Here is a 20,424-nt window from a genome sequence, read left to right as displayed (position 1 = left end):
AATTTGTTGAAGTTATTTTGGAGTTGATTTAGGAATCACTCTTCATGAAATGTGCTGAATCTTCATTATGGATGCTTTTTTTTTTGAGACAGAACCTCATTCTGTCACCCAGGCTGGAGTTCAGTGGTGCGATTTCCGCTCACTGCAACCTCTGCTTCCCGGGTTCTAGCAATTCTCCCTGCCTCAGCCTCCTGAGTAGCTGGGATTACAGGTGCCCACCACCACACCTGGCTAATTTTTGTATTTTTTAAATAGAGACGGACTTTTGCCATGTTGGCCAGACTGGTCTTGAACTCCTGACCTCAGGTAATCTGCCCACCTCAGCCTCCCAAAGTGCTGGGATTACAGGCATGAGCCACTGTGCCTGGCCCATTATGTATGTTTTCTAAACCTCCTCCAAAAAGGCTTTCAGCTCTTTTTGTACTTCTTCTGGTTTGCTTGCTCCCTCCCACTGTACCTTTATCACTTGCACTCTCCTCATGTGATATCATAATGATCTGTTTTCTTCCCTCTCTCCTCCCATTAAACCATAAGCTCCTTGAGGGCAGTATTTAAGCTTGTTCAATAGTATATTTAGTGCCTTGCACAATGCCTGACTTATGATAGGCATTCCACAAAGATCTGTTAAATGAATGAATGAATAATCATACCTCACATTTAAATAGTGCTATAAATATGGTTACAAAGTACTTTCTTATGTTATTTGACTCCCTGGCAGGCAGTGGGTTTTATTATTACCCCTATTTACAGATGTGAGACTAGGCTCAGAAAGACTGTGTAATGGCAGGGCAACTAGGCTGCAATTTCTGGAGCTACCAGAACTCATGTCCATGGATTCCTGCTCTGGAGCTCTTTTCTGTTTTCAGAGTGATATTTCCTGAGCCAAGTGCCAAGGGCAACACAAACTTACTCCCAGTGTCCGTTTACCCCTGCTGCTCTGCCTCCACACTTAACTGCTCTGCTAGATTTCTTCACTTCCAACTTAGCCCTAATTTTTATTTAGGAGCTGCACATTTCCTATATGAAGATGAGAGATGAAAAATATATATTCTACTGTTGATTCTCCAGTTCCTTTGCCTGGGACCTCCCAGCTGTGGTGTAGTACTGTGAAATATGAGGCATGAAGTGGGGGTGACATATGTGAGGGGAGGAAGATGTGGCTGACTGTTATGGCCAGGGTGTGCTGCTCAGAGGGCTATCAGACCAAGGGCTTGTGAAGATGAGGACTTGGCCGTGGCTCTGAGATCCCTCTATCCACTCCTCCCATCTCCAACATTTTTCTTTAGGGAAATCTGAATAAAATGAACTGGTGGAGTTGGGAGAATAATGCTGACAACAAGGTTCTAGGATATGCTGATTTGAGTATGAAACAGTGTTTTGGCACGGTGTGGTGGCTCATGCCTGTAATCCCAGCACTTTGGGAGGCCGAGGCAAGCAGATCATTTGAGGTCAGGAGTTCAAGAGCAGCCTGGGCAACATGGTGAAACCCTGTCTCTACTAAAATACAAAAAAATTAGCGGGGCGTGGTGCAGCACACCTGTAATCCCAGCTACCAGGAAGACTGAGGCAGGAGGATCGCTTGAACCCGGGAGACAGAGGTTGAAGTGAGCCAAGATCACGCCACTGCCCTCTAGCCTGAGCAGCAGAGTAAGACTCCACCTCAAACAGAAAAAAGAAAGAAAGAAAGAAAGAAAGAACGAGTGTTTTGGGAAAGAGTGGTGTGGTCAAGGTGAGGTTGGCTAGTAGTTAGGGCTCACTTGCTGACATTAACAGTATTTGCTAATTGTATGCAACTGAACACAATTGTATTCAATTCTCTTTTACACACAGCTCTGAGGGTGGAAGCTAAGGAGAGGGTAAAAGAGGTAGTCTCTTGATTGGTCTTTAAAGTAAGCAGTCCTTTTCTTGAAATAGAGTGGATAAAACCAGGCCGGGCACCATGGCTCACCCCTGTAATCCCAGCACTTTGGGAGGCCAAGGCAGGCAGATCACGAGGTCAGGAGTTCGAGACCAGCCTGGCCAACATGGTGAAACCCTTTCTCTACTAAAAATACAAAAATTAGCCAGGCATGGTGGCACATGCCTATTTACTTGGGAGGCTGAGGCAGGAGAATTGCTTAAACCTGGGAGGCGGAGGTTGCAGTGAGCCAAGTACGATTGTACTCCAGCCTGGGCAACAAAAGCAAAACTCTGTCTCAAAAAAAAAAAAAAGAAAAAAGAAAAAGTGGGCAAAACCAGTACAATTTTACAAATTCAAGAAAGACATAATATCATATTTGTGAGTGACGTAGATGACTACATCAACAAGTTAAAAGGATGACAAAAAGCTTGTTGCTTTTGAGTGCGCTTCATACACAATACCCAGATCATAAAGCACTATCAACAATGACATCACTCCTCATGTAGCTACTCCCTTACATCGTTTACCAGAAATACACATTTTATACATAGAAACTTAAAAGCTACACACATAAGACCCATCATTTAATGAGTACTTAATATGTGCCGTATGTGAGCTTTACACATATTTGACTCCTCAGAGGAACCTTGTGATAATAAGAACTGGTATTATAAATTGACACATAAGGAGCTGAGGTTCAGAGAGGTCAAGCAACTTGCCCAAGGTCACACACCTGGGGTAAGTGGGATTCCAGAATTCCCACCAGTGTCTGACAGTGAAGCACATGGCTCCTAACTCTTGGACTAAACTGCCTCATGTGACACACAAACATATATCTAATTTAATCATGGGAAAGCACTCCCCTCATCTGTCTATACCGTAATTTCTCACATTAGTGACACATTCATGGCTTGTATGTTTGTGTGCTTCTCCTACGCCTCCAATTGGATTGCAAACTTCTGGAGGACAGAGGCCAACTCTATTTTTTGTCCCCAAGTCATCGGTCAGTTTAATTGGTGCTCGTTAGAATACTTGGAAGGAGAGACACCATGAAAGTGGCTGGAAAGGCGCGAGTCCAGGAGTAAAACCAGGTACAGAAGGAGGAAGATGGAGATGGGGCATTCATTCAACAATTTAATGTCCACTTGGACCTATGTTAGGCGCTGCGGATACGGTGAGGACTGAGCCAGTCCGTGTCCTTCCCCTCATGGGGTTTCACTTGGAGTTCGAGGTCATGATCAAGGATGTAAGTCACCCAAAGGACACTTCACTCAGTGTTCCCAAGCAGAAAAGAAAACCGAGGAGCCAGTCCCTGGCATCGGCAGGGTTCTGGCAGTCCCGTAAGGCGCAAAGACATGAACAAGGTGGAAGAGTAGGTCAAGTGAAACGCTTTTATGTGATTGAACTTGGCCGGCCAGAGGGCCGGGGGCCGCTGCGATGAGAGATAAAGAGCGTGGGGCGCCTGGTGCGCGGCGGAGATAAAGGGGTGTGGCCCTGGCCCTGCCGCCGGCTGTAACACGTGTCCCTTCGCCTGGCGGCTCAGGGACGCCGGGCGGCGGGGTCTTCCCTGCCCACCACGAGGAAAAGGGGGGGCACCGCATGGCCCCCCCCACTCCTCACCACCCTTAGTGAAACGCCCCCAATTGTGCTTCATCTGTGGAGTCAGGTCCCGACTCCCCGCAGGCGGTCGGGGCTGCCCGGATTCCGCGACGGCTGAAGGGTGAGGGCCGCGCCGTGGCAAAGTGTCCCCAGCACCTAGCTTGGCTCCCCTCGCTCCCAAATCCCCTTCCCCTTTTCGCTCAACCCCCGGCTACACGTCAACCGCCTTCCTCTCCGTTCCCCTTTCACCTCCCGCGCTGGGCCTGCTGGGCGGGGCGAGGGCTCCCGGCTGCGCGAGAGTTCCGCCCAAATCTCGTGAGACTCGCCTGCCGCCGCCGCTGCCGCCGCCTCTTACGTCTTTCCCTTTGACAAGTCGCTGCTGCTGCAGCAAAAATAAAGGACGCGACCGCCGCAGCCTCTGCGGAGCCGGGCTCGGGTCGCCGGAGCCGCGCCCCACCCCGCCAGCTCCAGAGCCACGTACGGTAACGCATCATCTGCTGTCCTCCTGGTCCTGTGTGTGTGTGTGTCCTTTGCCGGCCGCGCAGGGCCGGCCGGGGCGGTTTTGGGACTGCAGCCGAGCGGGGCTGCTGGGGTCCCGGGTGGGCGGCAGGCGAGCTGGGGGAGCCCTCGGGGCGCAGCGCGGCCCCCCCGGGTCCCCGGCTCTAGAGGCCTCCTGCCGCCCGGGCGCCTTGGAGCAGCGTAGAAGCCGAGGCGCCCGGGGAGAGGGCCGAGGGACCCGCCCCTCCAGCGGCTTACAGTGTCTGTGCCCCGGCCCCGCGGTGGTCGCGTCTCTTTCTGCCTCATTCCTTTATCCCCTGACCAGCTCCTCTGCCCCGGCTGGGGCTCGGTCCGCGGGCGGCGGCCGACTCCCTCTCAGGGTCCGGGGAGTGCCGCGACCCCGGTGTCCCCAGGCGCCGGCCGCATTTAGCGGGGTGGAGGCTGGGACGACGTGTCTTCCTCCTCTCCTCTGCCTTTGGGTGGGGGCAGCTCATCATCTGCTAAACCTTTCTCCAAATCTCCCGCCCCAATAAAACAACAAATTATAAAGCCTTTGCAACCGGGAGTCGAGGTGGGGCGCATTGTTTAGTCTTCAGCGTGAGATGAGGATGATGATGGTGATGACAGGAGCTACCCCGGGGAACATGGTGAAGTCTGTTCTGTGATGGGTGGCATGTTACTGGGAGACACGAGGAGGACAGGAGCTTGTACCACCTCTCCCAGGAGGTTATGTAAAAGACATGTTATCTTAGAGAGCTGTGAAATACAGGGACAGATTTGTCTTAGTTTAAGAAATGTCTATAATACTTAGAATATAGGGATAATTAAATGATAGGAATAACAAATCTGAACAAACTAACCCATCTCTGTAATTCCATCTTCAGAGGTGGCATTTCATGGTTAACATTTTGGTGTATTTCCTAACAGACACATTTTTTTTTTTTTTATCCTTGCTTAGGACTTCCTCATTCTATATTTGTTCCAAAAATGATTTGTTTTATTTGAATCAGTTCTCTGGCCTGCTGGATTAAAATTGGCTACTGGTTCATTATCACTGGCTGAACTCTGCCATCACTATCTTTTTCATTGGGCCCTTTTCCAAAATGATTGTTAGCTAAGTGGTTTGAAAAATCAAACGTTAAAACATTGTCTATTTGGATCTAGTACCTATGTATGTGTTATATTTTTAAAATTCTGCCAGTGGTGGTTGCTCAAAATGGGGCAGTATTTGTAGAAGGCAAAGAAACTATGATTATTCATAGTGGGAAGAAACGTATTTACCTCAAGGTTTTATGAAATTGATTTCTACTGGATATTTTTAGACCAAAATTGTTCTGTGACATTGTTAGTTTCATAGTGCCTGTTGTGATTAGTGTGGGATGAGTATGTCCCTTTGATATATGTGTTTCCATTGCCTGTGCTTATACAAGCAAAATTCAGTGTCCTAGGTGCCTGTCTTGTGCATTAATGTACGTATATATGTGTGTGTGTATATATATATATACACACACACACAAACACACACACACACATATGTATTTTGCACCTATACACATTTATATATCTTGGAAGTGAGTTAAGATGTATTGCTATATTATTTGAGAAAAGATAGCATTAGGTAGGGCAAAGAACAGTCATAATATTTCCCCCAAATCACCTGACAAGGTTGTATGGCAGAATGAGGTATCTAGGGAGGTTGGAAATCTGGAGCCTTTTAAAAATAGGATAGATTGTCATCTGGGGTTGTTGTTATTGGAATGGATTAAATGGCCTATTAAGGCCTCTTGTAATTCTAAACTTTTATGAATTTTGCTTTCCCTAAGGTTCTTATCATTTTGCTTCTTAAATTCCAGTCATGCTGTTTGCATGTGACACATCCATTCATTTGCTGGTCATGTATTCCATTTCCAATGCAGGCACCCTGATGTTGCATGAAAGAGAAAGCAAATGTAAATGCGTTACTTAATCTGCTTGTTAATATAAACATCTTTTGAAAATCTCAATTTAAAGGAATTTTGGAGGATGTGTTGGTGATTGGACTGGATTGGGTTAGTAGAGGGTGCAAATAATAAATAGTAATACAATTCCGACGTCCCAAGCATTTTTTCCCCTAAAACAGTCATACTAAATACTCCCTAATATTTGAAATAGGAAAAAAAAAAAGGGCTGGGTATATTGAAGGAGCCGATCTTTTAAAATTTTTTAAATTCAGATTTTCAGATCTTAAAATGATGATAATGATGACATTGTGGCTTGGGGAGTGAGAAGTTTGTGTTAGGATAAAATGAAACTTGTGAAACAAAACTTGAATGTTATAGTTGGATAACTGTATAATAGCAAGTAACAAACTTACTATAATCTGTTGAAGATATTTTTAAAAATTGTAAATAGAACTTTTGGCCAGGCAGAGTAGCTCACGCCTATAATCTCAGCACTTGGGGAGGCCAAGGTGGGACGATGGCTTGAGCCCAGGAGTTCAAGATCAGTCTGGGCAACATGGTGAAACCCTGTCTCTATGGTAAATACAAAAATTTGCTGGACATGGTGGTGCATACCTGCAGTTCCTGCTATTAGGGAGGCTGAGATGGGAGGATCAGTTGAGCCTGGGAGATTGAGGCTGCAGTGAGCTGTGATTGCACCACTGTACTCCAGCCTGGGAGACACAGCGAGACTCTATCTCAAAAACAAAACAAAACAAAACAAAACAAACAACAACAAAGCTCTCACAACTTTGGCTTAACATACACATGAAATACATTGTTAATGAGCACATATTGCAGATTATCATGATGTTGAAAACATAAAAAGTTGGTCAAATCGTTTACAGAGAAATTTGCAAAGCCAGGAAAGTCACATCTGTTAGCATTTCCTTTAACTACAAAAAGTGAAAAAGAGCATAAAGTAGTTATTTACTTAATAGATGCCAGATCCGATTTTCATGATTTTAGTTTGTTCTGATGTCGCCTACTGGGCTCTCTAAATTAATGGGACTGTTAAATTTCAGATGAGATCCTTGAGCAAGAAGATATGACAGTTGTATCAGATGATTGGTTGATGGATTTTATTTATTTTTAATGGTTTATTTAGAAATAATGTTAGACTTACAGAAAAGTTGCAGAGACAGTACAGAGTTCTTACATACTCTTCACCAAGCACCCCCTAATGTTAACAACTTACATAACCATAATACAGTGATCAAAACCAGGAAGTTAGCATTGGTGTAATTCTATTAACTAGACTATAGATGTTACTTAATTTCACTGGCTTTTCCCATTAATGCTTTTTTTTTTTTTTTTTTTGTTCTAGGGTCTAATCTAGGTTCCCACGTTGCATTCAGTTGTTGTGTCTTCTTCATTTCCTCCAATCTCTGACAGTTCCTCAGTTTTTGTTTTTCACGACCTTGACATTTTTGATGAGTACTGTTATTTTTTAGAACTTCTTTCATTTTGGGTTTGTCTGACATTTTTTCTCATGATTTGATTGAGGTTAAGCATGTTTTGCAAGAAAACTACAGAAGTGACGTTGTGTCCTTCTCAATGCATCACATTAGGGGGTACATGGTGTTGACATGTCTTTTTGCCAGTGGTATTTTAACTTTGAACCCTTAGCGGTATTCTTCACGGTAAAGTTACTATTCTTCCCTTTATTGTTTATACATATCTTGGGGGAGATACTTTGAGACTGTGGATGTACAGTTTCTCCTCAAACTTTTTCCCATTGATTTTTAACATCCATTAGTAGATCTTGTCTGCAACAGTTACTACTGTGGTGTTTGGCTAATCATGATTTTGTATTTCCCTCATTCCTTCTGCATTTATTAATTGGAATTCTTTAAGGGAGAGATGTCCCCTTTCCCTCACTTATTTATTCAATTATTTGTTTATATTAGTGTGTTCTTATGGATCTCTATTTTCTATGGATTGTAATCCAATACTATTATTATTTATCTTGTTGTTCAAATTGTTCCAGCTTTGGCCATTGGAAGCTCTTTCAGGTTGGCCTCTACCCTTTTTCAAGCACTTCCTTATATTCTGGGGCCACAGGCTGTTCCATGCTCATCTTATTTTTCCTTGCACCAGTCCTGGAGTCGACTACTTCTCCAAGGAACTCTGGTTTCTTTTATTGGAGAATAGTATTTAAAATCAAAATCTGTATACTCAGTATGTTTGGAGTTTTATTGCTCCCAGGACTTCAGTTGACAGAACTAGGAAATATATCAGTATATTATATATATTTGTATATGTATCTATATATATCTATATATAAACATATATGTGCACACACATATTTTTTATATACATATAAACATATATGTGCACACACACACATATACTGACATTTCTTTCTTTTTTGAGACAGGGCCTCGCTCTGTCACCCAGGCTGGAGTGCCGTGGCGTGGTCATAGCTTACTGCAGTCTTGAACTCCTGGGCTTAAGCCATGCTTCCACCTCAGCCTCCCAAGTAGCTGGGACTACAGACGTGCACCCACCATGCCTCGCTGATTTTTTTTAATTTTTAGTAGAGACGAGGTCCTGCTATTTTGCCCAGGTTGGCCTTGAGCTCCTGAGCTCAAGTGATCCTCCCACCTTGGCCTCTCAGAGTGTTGGGATTCCATGCGTGAGCCACAGTACCCTGCCTGTATTTCTATATATATTTAAAACCATGGGTTCATATTGACACCTATTATAATCCAGTACCACAAAGTTCATTCTAACCTTCTCCCGTTCCTTATTTGTAGCTTCTGTCTCTGTCAGAAACCTGGCTTTCATGATATAGAGTATACTCACTTATTTGTTGACTTCCAGAATACACATGAAGTGGTTACAGATTGCTAACCCGTACCCTAGTGAAAAACATATTTACTAATTAGGGTATTTGTATGTAGTTATTTTTGTCTTTAGCCTTATAGTATCCAGTCAAAATAGTTGTCCAAAGTTACTTAGGTTAGTTATTTTCTTTCCCACTCCCTTTAGTTTAATCTTATTCATCCCTAATGCATTAAGTTCATTTGTTATTGTTACTATTCCATTTTGGGTTCCCTCCAACCCTAGTTGATTTTAATTATTATTATTTTTTGGCATTTGAAACATTACAGGTACTAAACACTGCTACTACTAAACACTACTGTATAAAAAGGTGTACTGGGCCAGGCGTGGTGGCTCATACCTGTAATCCCAGCACTTTGGGAGGCCGAGGCGGGCGGATCACCTGAGGTTGGGAGTTTGAGACCAGCCTGGCCAACATGGAGAAACCCCATCTCTACTAAAAATACAAAATTAGCTTGGCGTGGTGGCGCTTGCCTGTAATCCCAGCTACCCGAGAGTCTGAGGCAAGAGAATCACTTGAACCTGGGAGGCGGAGGTTGCGGTATGCCAAGGTCACACCGTTGCACTCCAGCCTGGGCAACAAGAGCGAAACTTTGTCTTAAAAAAAAAAAAGGAAAAAAGTTGTACTGAAAAGTGTCACTCTCTCTTTGTTTTAACTATCTCATTTCCATCCCCCCATCTTTGTTTCTACCTCTTGCGCATGCCCTGTGGGTACACAGTCTATTTAGTTTCTGGTTTGTCCCCTCGTTTATTTCTGTTATACAAATGAACATATATGTGGGTGTTCTCTTATATTCCTTTTCTTCTGATACAGTTTCTTATTGCCATACAATTCACATACCATACAACTCACCCTTTTAAAGTGTACAACTCAGTGGTTTCTAGTATATTCACAAGATGGTGCAGCCGTCACAGCTATCTAATTCTGGAACACTTTCATCACCCCCAAAAGAAACTCTGTATCCATTAGCAGTCACTTCCCAGGTCCCCTTCCCAATCTACTTTCTGTCTGTGTGTGTTTGCCTATTCTGGATGTTTTGTGTTAATAGATTATATAATATGTGGCATTTTGTGCCTGGCTTATTTCACTTAGCATAATTTTGTCAAGGTTCATCCATGTTGTAGCATGTATCAGTACTTCATTCCTTTTGATAACTGTTATTCCGTTGTATGAATATACTACATTTTGTTCATGTGTCAGTTGAGGGACATTTGGTTTTCTACTTATTAGCTGTTATGAATAATACTGTTTTGTACATTCATGTACAATTTTTTTGTGTGGACATATTTTTTTTTTTTTTTTTTTTTTTTGAGACGGAGTCTCACTCTGTCGCCCAGGCTGGAGTGCAGTGGCGCAATCTCGGCTCACTGCAAGCTCCGCTTCCCGGGTTCACGCCATTCTTCTGCCTCAGCCTCTCCGAGTAGCTGGGACTACAGGCGCCCGCCACCACGCCCGGCTAATTTTTTTGTATCTTTAGTAGAGACAGGGTTTCACTGTGGTCTCGATCTCCTGACCTCGTGATCCGCCCGCCTCGGCCTCCCAAAGTGCTGGGATTACAAGCGTGAGCCATTGCGCCCGGTGGTGTGGACATATATTTTTAATTCTCATGGGTATATATACCTAGGAGTGGAATTGCTGGGTCATATGATTACTCTATATTTAACTTTTTGAGCAACTGCCAGATTGTTTTCCTATTCCCTTCTTTTTCATGTGAAGAGTATACTATACTCTTTTGCACTTTACTTTTTTCACTCAATAGTATATCCTGGAAATGACTCCAAATCAGGGCATTCTTTTGAAGAGATATTCCGTTCATTTTCTTCGGTCTTTTTTTTTTTTTTTAAAGACACAGTCTCACTCTGTTGCTCAGGCTGGAGTGCAGTGGTACAATCATGGCTCAAACTGCGGCCTTAATCCCCCAGGCTTAAGCGATCCTCCTTCCTCAGCCACCCGAGTAGCTGGGACTACAAGTGTGCACCACTATACCTGGCTAATCTGTTGATTTTTTGAGATGGGGTTTTGTCATGTTGCCCAGGCTGGTCTCGAATTCCTGGGCTCAAGTGATCCTCTCACATTGGCCTTCCAAAGTGTTGGGATTATAGGTGTGAGCCACTGCACCCAGCCTATTCTTTTTTACAGCTGTGACTTGACTGTGTAGATGTTTCTTAACCTCTTCAACCATTCATCTATGTATGGGCATTTAGGTTGTTTCTTATGTAAATAGCCTTGTGTGTAGTATTTTGGTATTGTTAGAACCGTATTGTCAAGGTAGATTTCTGTAAGTGTGATTGCTGGTTCAAAAGTTAAGTGCACATGTAGTTTTGTTAGATATTCCCAAATTCCAAAATTTTTCTCCACAAGTGTACCAATTTGCATTCTCACCAGTAATGTGTGAAAGCACCAACAGAATACATTGTCATATTTTATATATATATATATATATTTTTTTTTTTTACCAGAGATAAGTGATAAAAAAAATAGTAGTCATTTTGGTGACCCCTTGTGGATGAGTGCTTAATGCTTGCAGATGGTTGGTTCTTATAGCTTGAAAATGAAATACATTGTCCACTAATATTGCATTCATACATGTAGCTTATTATGTGCAGGTAAAGTCCATTAGTTCTGGCCTAGTCAGGATTGCTCATTTTAACATTTTGTATTTAATGGAAGTGCTACATTGATTCATAGTACCTGTGCTCTAAAATACTTGTGGAGTTTAACAAAGGATAACTGAAATTCTAAGAATATTTCTTCCTCTAGAATATGTGATACGGTAGTAATTGGTTCATATTGTACATAGTTATTTTGAACAGTATATACAGTACGTATTGATACCCATGGTATGGTAGTTATTTGGACCAGTAATAGCAGTATCTTGGAACCTGTCATAGTTCCATAAGGAAGAAGGGCAATTGTAATGAAAATTAAACCACGAGTTTAAAGTTCTGGGTTAGGGCAATCCTGTTAGATTTTAGCAGTGCCAAAAAACTAAGACAACATGAAGAAATCCCCATCTTTTAGGGTAATAAGTGTTGCCCAGCAAGACTGGAAATTTAGGTTCATTCCCAGAAAGAGCACTGCTCCAGGTGCTTGGAACACATTAATTGAAAATCAAAGATTCTGGCACTTGATGAGTTTATATCCCATTCATTTTCTTTTTAAGAAATTATTTGGCCAGGCATGGTGGCTCACACCTGTAATCCCAGCACTTTGGGAGGCTGAGGTGGGTGGATTACCTGAGGTCAGGAGTTTGAGACCAGCCTGGCCAACATTGTGAAACCCCGTCTCAACTAAAAAAACAAAAATTAACTGAGCATGGTGGTGGGTGCCTGTAATCCCAGCTACTCGGGAGGCTGAGGCAGGAGAATCACTTGAACCCAGGAGGTGGAGGTTGCAGTGAGCTGAGACCCACCGCTATACTCAGCCTGGGGGACAAGAGCAAGACTCCGTCTCAAAAAAAAAAAAAAGTTATTATTTTTCTTTTTTTTTAGTGGTTTTCTAATGAACTGATGTTCCCAGGAAAATAGATGCTGAGTGCTGATTGTGAATGGAACCAGTAAAGGCCTGGGATAGTCTTAAAGTACAATCACCTTTGCTGCTATAAAAACTTCAAATAATACTTCATTTTACTGATTGCAAAATAAGCCCACAAAAAGTCACAGGATGGTAACATACTGTTCACCAATCTCTTCTCTCTCATTTTATTTGTTTATTTCAGACTTGCTTACTTATTTATTGTATAAATTTAATGTGTACACATGATGTTTTGATATACATAGTGAAATGATTGCTGTATGTAAGCAATTTAACATACCCATCATCTCACATAGTTACTTTTTTTGTGTGTGCTAGGAACATTTAAAATCTACTTTTAGAAAATTTCTGGTATATAATACGCTAATATTAATTATAGTGCTTATGCTAACTTTATTTTTTGAGACAGAGTCTTGCTGTCTCACCCAGGCTGGGGTGCAGTGGCATGATCTCCGTTCACTGTAACCTCCACCTTGGGTTCAGGTGATTCTCATGCCTTAGCCATCGGAGTAGCTGGGTGTGTGCTGCCACACCTGGCTAATTTTTTGTATTTTTAAAGAGACGGGGTTTTGCCAAGTTGGCCAGACTGCTCTCGAACTCCCGGCCTCAAGTGATCTGCCTCCTCGGCCTCCCACAGTGCTGGGATTGATTACAGGCATTAGCCACCGCGCCCAGCCCTCATGCTATACTTTAGATCTCTAGATTTATTCATCCTACATAACTGCAACTTTATTCCTTTGACCTACATCTCCCCCACTCTCCCAGCCACTGTTCTAGTCTCTGTGTATTTGACTTTTTTTTTTTTAAGATTCCACATATAGAAAAGATCATTTAGTTTTTTTTTTTTTTTTTTCCTACGTCTGGCTTATGTCACTTAAGACAGTGTCCTCCAGGTTCATTTGTTTTTTTGTAAATCCAGGATCTTCTTTTTGAAAGCTGAATACTATTCCAGAGTGTGTTTGTATCACAATTTCTTTATCAAACCATCCACTGACAGACGTGTAGGTTGGTTCCATATCTCAGCTAGTGTGAATAATGCTGCAGTGAACATGGGAGTGCAGCTCTCTCTCAGAGGTGCTGCTTTTATTTCTTTTGGGTTAAAACCCAGAAGACAGATTGCTGGATCATATGGTTGTTTTCTTTTTAATTTTTTTTTTTTTTAGATGGAGTCTCGCTCTGTCGCCCAGGCTGGAGTGCATTGGCATGATCTCAGTCCACTGCAACCTCCGCCTCCCGGGTTCAAGTGATTTTCCTGCCTCGGCCTCCTAGGTAGCTGGTACTACAGGTGCCTGCCACCACGCCTGGCTAATTTTTTTGTATTTTTAGTAGAGATGGGGTTTCACTGTGTTAGCCAGGATGGTCTCCATCTCCTGACCTCGTGATCTGCCCACCTCGGCCTCCCAAAGTGCTGGGATTATAGGCGTGAGCAACTGTGCCCGGCCCTTTTTAATTTTTTGAGAAACTTACATACTGTTTTCCATAATGGCGGTTCCAATTTACATTTCCACCAACAGTGTTCAAATATTCCCTTTTCTCCACTCCCTCATCAACACTTATCTCTTGTCTCTTTGATAATTGCCATCCTCACAGGTGTGAGGTGATACCTCATTGTGGTTTTCGTTTGTGTTTCCCTGATGATTAGTGATGTTGAGGCATTTTTGTGTCCTATTTGGAGAAATATCTATTCAAGTCATTTGCCCATCTTAAAATCAGGTTATTCATTTTTTTTTTTTTTGCTGTTGAGTTGTGTGAGTTCCTTACATCTTTTGGATATTAACAGATACATAATTTGCAAATATTTTCTCCAAATCCATAGGCTACGTTTTCATTTTGTTAATTGTTCTTTTGCTATGCAGAAATGTCTCTCATTTTAAATTATTCCTAATAGTAGTAATGGAATAATAATAATGGAATAATAGTAGTATAGTATAGTTTCTTTTTTTCTTTCAACTGGGTTTCATAAGAGAATTAAACCCAAATGCCCAAAGACATTTGGACATTTGTTATATGTAAAAAATTAACTTCTCTCCAATGTAGGATGGCACTAGTTATGTACCATCCTTGTGAGAATTGAGAAAGTATCCACTCCAACCGTTGTCGATATTCTGAGGTTCAGATAACAAGCCCCAGTTGAGAAAGGTCATGGACATTGTCGTCAGTTAGATCTGTTCTTTCCCCCACCTCCTTCTTCCTTCTACCAGTTAGGTAGAATGATGTTAGGCAAGTCTTAATCTCTTAGTCTCAGTTTTCTGATCTATAAAATGGGAATAATTATAGTTGCTACGTCATAGGGCTGATGGGAGGATGAAATAAACAAAATCTTCTACATCTATATTTATTTAGTTCCATGACTTTAAATACTATCTATATGCCAATTGAGTCACATTTATGTCTTCAGCCTAAACCCCCTCCCCACGATTGAATGTAATAGTTCATCTGCTTGTTCTGACTTATATGTGGAAGCTAAATGTTGAGAAAACGTGGACACACAGAGGGGAGCAACAGTCACTGGGGCCTATTGGAGAGTGGAAAATGGGAGGAGGGAGAGGATCAGGAAAAATAACTAATGGGTACTAGGCTTAATACCTGGGTGATGAAATAATCTGTACAACAAACCCCCATGACATGAGTTTACTTATATAACAAACTATCTAATAGACATCTCAAACTAAATTTGTACAACATAGAAGGTATGATTCTTATTCTCATTATTTCCTCTGAATCTGCTCTTAGTATTAATAAATGGCAGGACCATTCAACTAGTTGCTCAGGCCAGAATCCTAAGTGATCTATGATTCTTCTTTTTTCTTTATACCCTTTTACCAGTCTATTAGCAAATCATCTTGGCTCTATTTTCTGAATATATTTCTAATCTGATCACATTTTGTCATCTCTGCCTTATTCTGGTTTAAACCACCACCATCTCCTGTGTAGGTAATTATAATAGTCTCTTATCTGGTTTCCTTGTTTGCTCACTTGACCTCTTATAGGCTGTTTTCTACTTCATAACTAGAATGACCTTTTCCAATGTTAATCACTCCTTAATACTTTAAATGACATCTAAATTAAATTACAATTATTATTAAAAAAAATTTTTTTTTTTGAGACAGAGTCTTGCTCTGTTGCCCAGGCTGGAGTGCAGTGGCATGATCTCGGCTCACTGCAACCTCTGCCTCCCAAGTTCAAGCGATTATCCTGCCTCAGCCTCCCGAGTTGCTGGGATTACAGGCACACGCCACCACGCCTGGCTAATTTTTGTCTTTTTAGTAGAGACAGGGGTTTCACCATGTTGGTCAGGCTGGTCTCGAACTCCTGGCCTTAAGTGATCTGCCCACCTCGGCTTCCCAAAGTGCTGGGATTACAGGCGTGAGCCACAGCACCTGGCTATTTTAAAGTAATTTAAAATACGGAAATTAAAAGAACAGCCAAATTCCTAGCCATGACCACCTGCAAAGTCCTACATGATGTAGTCCCTGCCTCCCTCTCCTTGTTTATTCCACTTCTGCTACATTGAACTATCCGTATTCCTTGACTGGGCCAGGCACACTCCCAGGGTTTAAAACTTGTTCATCCCTTTCCTCGAGTTTTTGCACTGCTGGCCCGCTCACATAATTCAGGCTTCTGTTTAAAGAGAGTGCCTCAGACTTCACCCCTGTAGAGAGATCTTCACTGAATACAGTATAAAATAGTGGCCACTGCCTACATCCCATATCTCTCTTGCTTTATTTTTTTTATGGCACTTATGCTTCCTGAAATGGAATTACTTTCCTACCTGGTTATTATTTGTCTTCCTCACTAGAATGTGAACTCCATGAAAGCAGGAATCTTGGATATGTTGTTTATTCCACTGCCTGGAAAAGTCCCTAGCATGTAGTAAACTAGGAGTACAACTCCAGGAAGTTGTCTGTGGAGTAAAACTGTCTCTAAATTAGATTAACTGATTTTTTTTTTTTTTTTTCTGAGACAGGGTATCACTGTCTCCCAGGCTGGAGTGCAGTGGTGGGATCATGTCTCATTGCAGCCTTGACCTCCCAAGGCTCAGGTGATTCTCCCACCTCAGCCTCCCAGGTAGCTGTGACTGCAGGCGTGCACAACCATAGGCGTGCGCAACCACACCCTGCTAATTTTTTTTTTTTTTTTTTTTTTTTTTTGAGATGGAATCGCACTCTGTTACCAGGCTGGAGTGCAGTGGTACGATCTCGGCTCATTGCAACCTCTGCCTCCTTGGTTCAAGTGATTCCCCTGCCTCAGCTTCCCAAGTAGCTGGGGCTACAGGTGCATGCCACCATGCCCGGCTAATTTTTTGAATTTTTTTAGTAGAGACGGGGTTTCGCTATGTTGGCCAGGATGGTCTCCATCTCCTGACTTCGTGATCCGCCCGCCTCAGCCTCCTAAAGATCTGGGATTACAGGTGTGAGCCACTGCACCCGGCGCCCTGCTAATTTTTTTTAGGGATGAGGTCTCACTCTGTTGCCTAGGCTGGTCTCAAACTCCTGGGCTCAAGTGATCCTCTCACCCCAGCCTCCCAAAGTGCTGGGATTACAGGCATAAGCTACCATGCCTGGCTAGTTAAAGTAATTCTTTTTTTTTTTTTGAGAACCCTGTTTTTTTATTATTATTATTTTTTATTATTATTATACTTTTAGGGTACATGTGCACAATGTGCAGGTTTGTTACATATGTATCCATGTGCCATGTTGTTTTGCTGCACCCATTAACTCATCATTTAGCATTAGGTATATCTCCTAATGCTGTCCCTCCCCCCTCCCCCCACCCCACAACAGTCCCCGGAGTGTGATGTTCCCCTTCCTGTGTCCATGAGTTCTCATTGTTCAATTCCCACCTATGAGTGAGAACATGCGGTGTTTGGTTTTTTGTCCTTGCTCATCATCACTGGCCATCAGAGAAATGCAAATCAAAACCACAGTGAGATACCATCTCACACCAGTTAGAATGGCCATCATTAAAAAGTCAGGAAACAACAGGTGCTGGAGAGGATGTGGAGAAATAGGAACACTTTTACACTGTTGGTGGGACTGTAAACTAGTTCAACCATTGTGGAAGTCAGTGTGGTGATTCCTCAGGGATCTAGAATTAGAAATACCATTTGACCCAGCCATCCCATTACTGGGTATATACCCAAAGGACTATAAATCATACTGCTATAAAGACACATGCACACATATGTTTATTGCGGCACTATTCACAATAGCAAAGAGTTGGAACCAACCCACATGTCCAACAACGATAGACTGGATTAAGAAAATGTGGCACATATACACCATGGAATACTATGCAGCCATAAAAAATGATGAGTTCATGTCCTTTGTAGGGACATGGATGAAACTGGAAACCATCATTCTCAGTAAACTATCGCAAGGACAAAAAACCAAGTAATTCTTAAGCTAAAGGAGGACTGTTGCATCAGTTAAACAATGCTGTGAATTCTTTGCATTGAGTACTTACATGTGAAATGTTAGAATTTAGAATTTATAACATTATCAAGAGCATATAATTGTTCATCGAGTGTGCTAAGTAATATGTAAAAACAAAACTTGAGTTTTTAGCTCTTGTTCTGGTTGCAAGTGTTTAAGCTATTTGGTTGTCCCCTAATGATAATGGTAGTAATGTTAATGTAGTAGTAATATTTCCTCTTGTTTCTGGTAAATTATTTTTCCTCACTCTAAACTCCTGATTTAAAATCTCTGTTAAGCTGGGCATGGTGGCATGCCTATAGTCCTAGCTACTTGGGAGGCCAAGGCCGGAGAATTGCTTGAGCACAGGAGTTCAACACTAGCCTAGGCAGCATAGCAAGACCTTGTCTCAAAAGCAAAAAAAAAAAAAGGATAACGTCTTTGTTGCTTTTGATTTTTTTTGAGATACATTGTTGTTTTTAAACAAATACAGTAGTATTTATGGAAGGCTTTTTAAAGTTTTGCCGTATTTTAAGACCTTAGTCCCTATACCATAAAACTCTGGTGATGGCCACTTTTATGTGATATAATTCAAGTAAGCAGCCTTGATAACTGATAGCATTGGCAATAAGTGGTTAAACTAATTTAGAACTAGGAAGATTATATTTCAGTGTTAATATAATTTAGAAGCATCATGGGCCATTATCTTTTTTATGAAGTATCATTGAACTTTGTTATATAACCAAATACTCAGTCATGTAAAATGAAATTTAGTCTAATATGATCATAGTATCTGCTTTCTCAAAATTTGCTCATTCTTTTGGAAAGAATGAGGGATAGAGAATGATGGAAAGATTTGTGTAATTTAATGATGGTGGTGTGGTGGAGGAGTAGACAGATGCACATATAAAGGAATAATACTAGCACACTGAACATTTACTGTGCAGTCACTGTTCTAAGCAGTTTCATGTATTTTTTTATTTTTAAATTGGCAGATAAAATTGTATGTATTTCTTGCGTGCTACGTGAAGTTTTGAAGTATATATACATTGTGGAATGACTAAATCTAGCTAATTAACATATACATTACTTCATTTAGTCATCATTTTTGTGGTGAAAACACTTAACATCCACTCTCTTAGCGTTTTTCCATGTATTATTTAACGCACGTTTAAACTTATGAGGTAAAACCTTATTTGCAGATAAGGAATTTGAAGCACAGGGAGGTTAAGTAACTTGCCTAAGCTCATACAGCTAGGAAGTGATGCAGACTGGATGAGAATTCAGAAATGAAAAAGTGTTGGTGGAGACTAGCGGAGGCAGAGCATAGACATGGCCAACCTCAATGACATAGTTTTGGCTGATATAAAACCCCATCCAAGTAGTGTCAGATGGGCAGTACCATGATATATGGGTGTTCAGGAACTCATGGTGACAATGAGATGGAACTTTAGAAACTACCTATTGCTTTGATTTCTTAAAGCATGTTTCTAGTTCTGTTTTGCCAAGGAGAGGACTAGATGTTAGAAGAGAACAGTAATTGGTGTAAGGACTGGACTTCGCTATTAAAAAGTGAATATTAGTGAATCTTTATGTCTTGAAATACGAAGTTTTTCTTGGTGGACCTTGAAACCCAGTGATATTAAGGAGCAAGGTTAAGCAAACTGTCTAGAGTGCAAACAAATAGAGAATAACAACTTACATTTATTTATAGTTTTTTAGTTTATAAAATACTTTTGTAAGCATTTTCTTAATTGATGTAAATAACACCTCTGTGAGACAGGCAGGCAGATGTTATTCTCCCATTTGACAAACTTCCATGGAAGAAAGAGGGAGCTGCCTTAGGAAAGAGCCCCTGAATAATCTCAACCTCTAGTTGTTCTTTTTTTTATGATGCAACCAGAAATGAACTGGTTCTGGTTCTGCAACCAAAGCCTAGAAATTGCTATTTCTTTGTAAAACTGCCATAGTATGAGTAGTGGTCATCTATGTTGTATGGTACTGCAGGTTTGATCTCTAAAATAAGTGATTGGAAAGCTACTTAATCTGGAAGCAGAAGTGCTTGGCATTACGAATGGGCCAAGATGGTTTATGGTAATTGGCATGTTCTTATATAATGTTTGTTATACCAAAAGCCTAGGCATTTTACATAAATTTAGATTAAAACTATAATTCTGATGGCAGCACTATAATATCTTTTAAACCAATATTTTAATTAAAACCTACTAGTAGGCTGCAGTAATACTGAAGTGGTTTTGATTGTATCATGGATTAGCATAGGGGTGGGGCACTTTACTCTTTAGAAGTTGAAAAAGAAAGTCTGGTAGCTTCTAAAAAGGCAGATGTGTGGCAGTAGTGAAATGTTGATAAAAGTTTAGTATGTCCCATTTCTCTTGTTCTTTTGAGAATAGTTTGAAATACTTTGGTTAATTTAAATTGGTCTAAGATATTAAGAAGGATTTTTCAAAACTCTCAAAGCTATGCCATATAAAGGAATAAAATGCAATACGAATTCACAGAATCACTTAGCTTTAAAGTAATTGATTAGTGACAAAATGTGACTTAGTTTTGCAAAAATCTAAGAAATTAGTGAATATTTTATATTTTTTATATTCGTATTTAAGATGTCTTTCAGTTCTTTCTGTTATTTTT

General features: G+C 41.3%; 1 protein-coding gene across 8 annotated transcripts in view; it reads left to right on the top strand.

Moving 5' to 3' along the window:
* The first annotated feature begins 3,826 nt into the window (after positions 1–3,826).
* Positions 3,827–20,424, top strand: part of HERC1 (HECT and RLD domain containing E3 ubiquitin protein ligase family member 1) — a 240,864-nt gene continuing 224,266 nt past the window's right edge. For 6 of the 8 annotated variants that reach the window (XR_004030537.1, XM_030814531.1, XM_030814533.1 and 3 more), the window contains exon 1: positions 3,827–3,981. The gene's annotated coding sequence lies outside the window, so the exon portion shown is untranslated. The remainder of the gene's footprint in view (positions 3,982–20,424) is intronic. The other 2 variants (XM_030814532.1, XM_030814537.1) reach the window with 2 other exon arrangements.

Source organism: Nomascus leucogenys, chromosome 6 (assembly GCF_006542625.1).
Source record: "Nomascus leucogenys isolate Asia chromosome 6, Asia_NLE_v1, whole genome shotgun sequence".
Classification (NCBI taxonomy): domain Eukaryota; kingdom Metazoa; phylum Chordata; class Mammalia; order Primates; family Hylobatidae; genus Nomascus; species Nomascus leucogenys.
The sequence above is the reverse complement of the archived record's forward strand: the minus strand, read 5'-3'. Positions and strand labels throughout refer to the sequence as shown.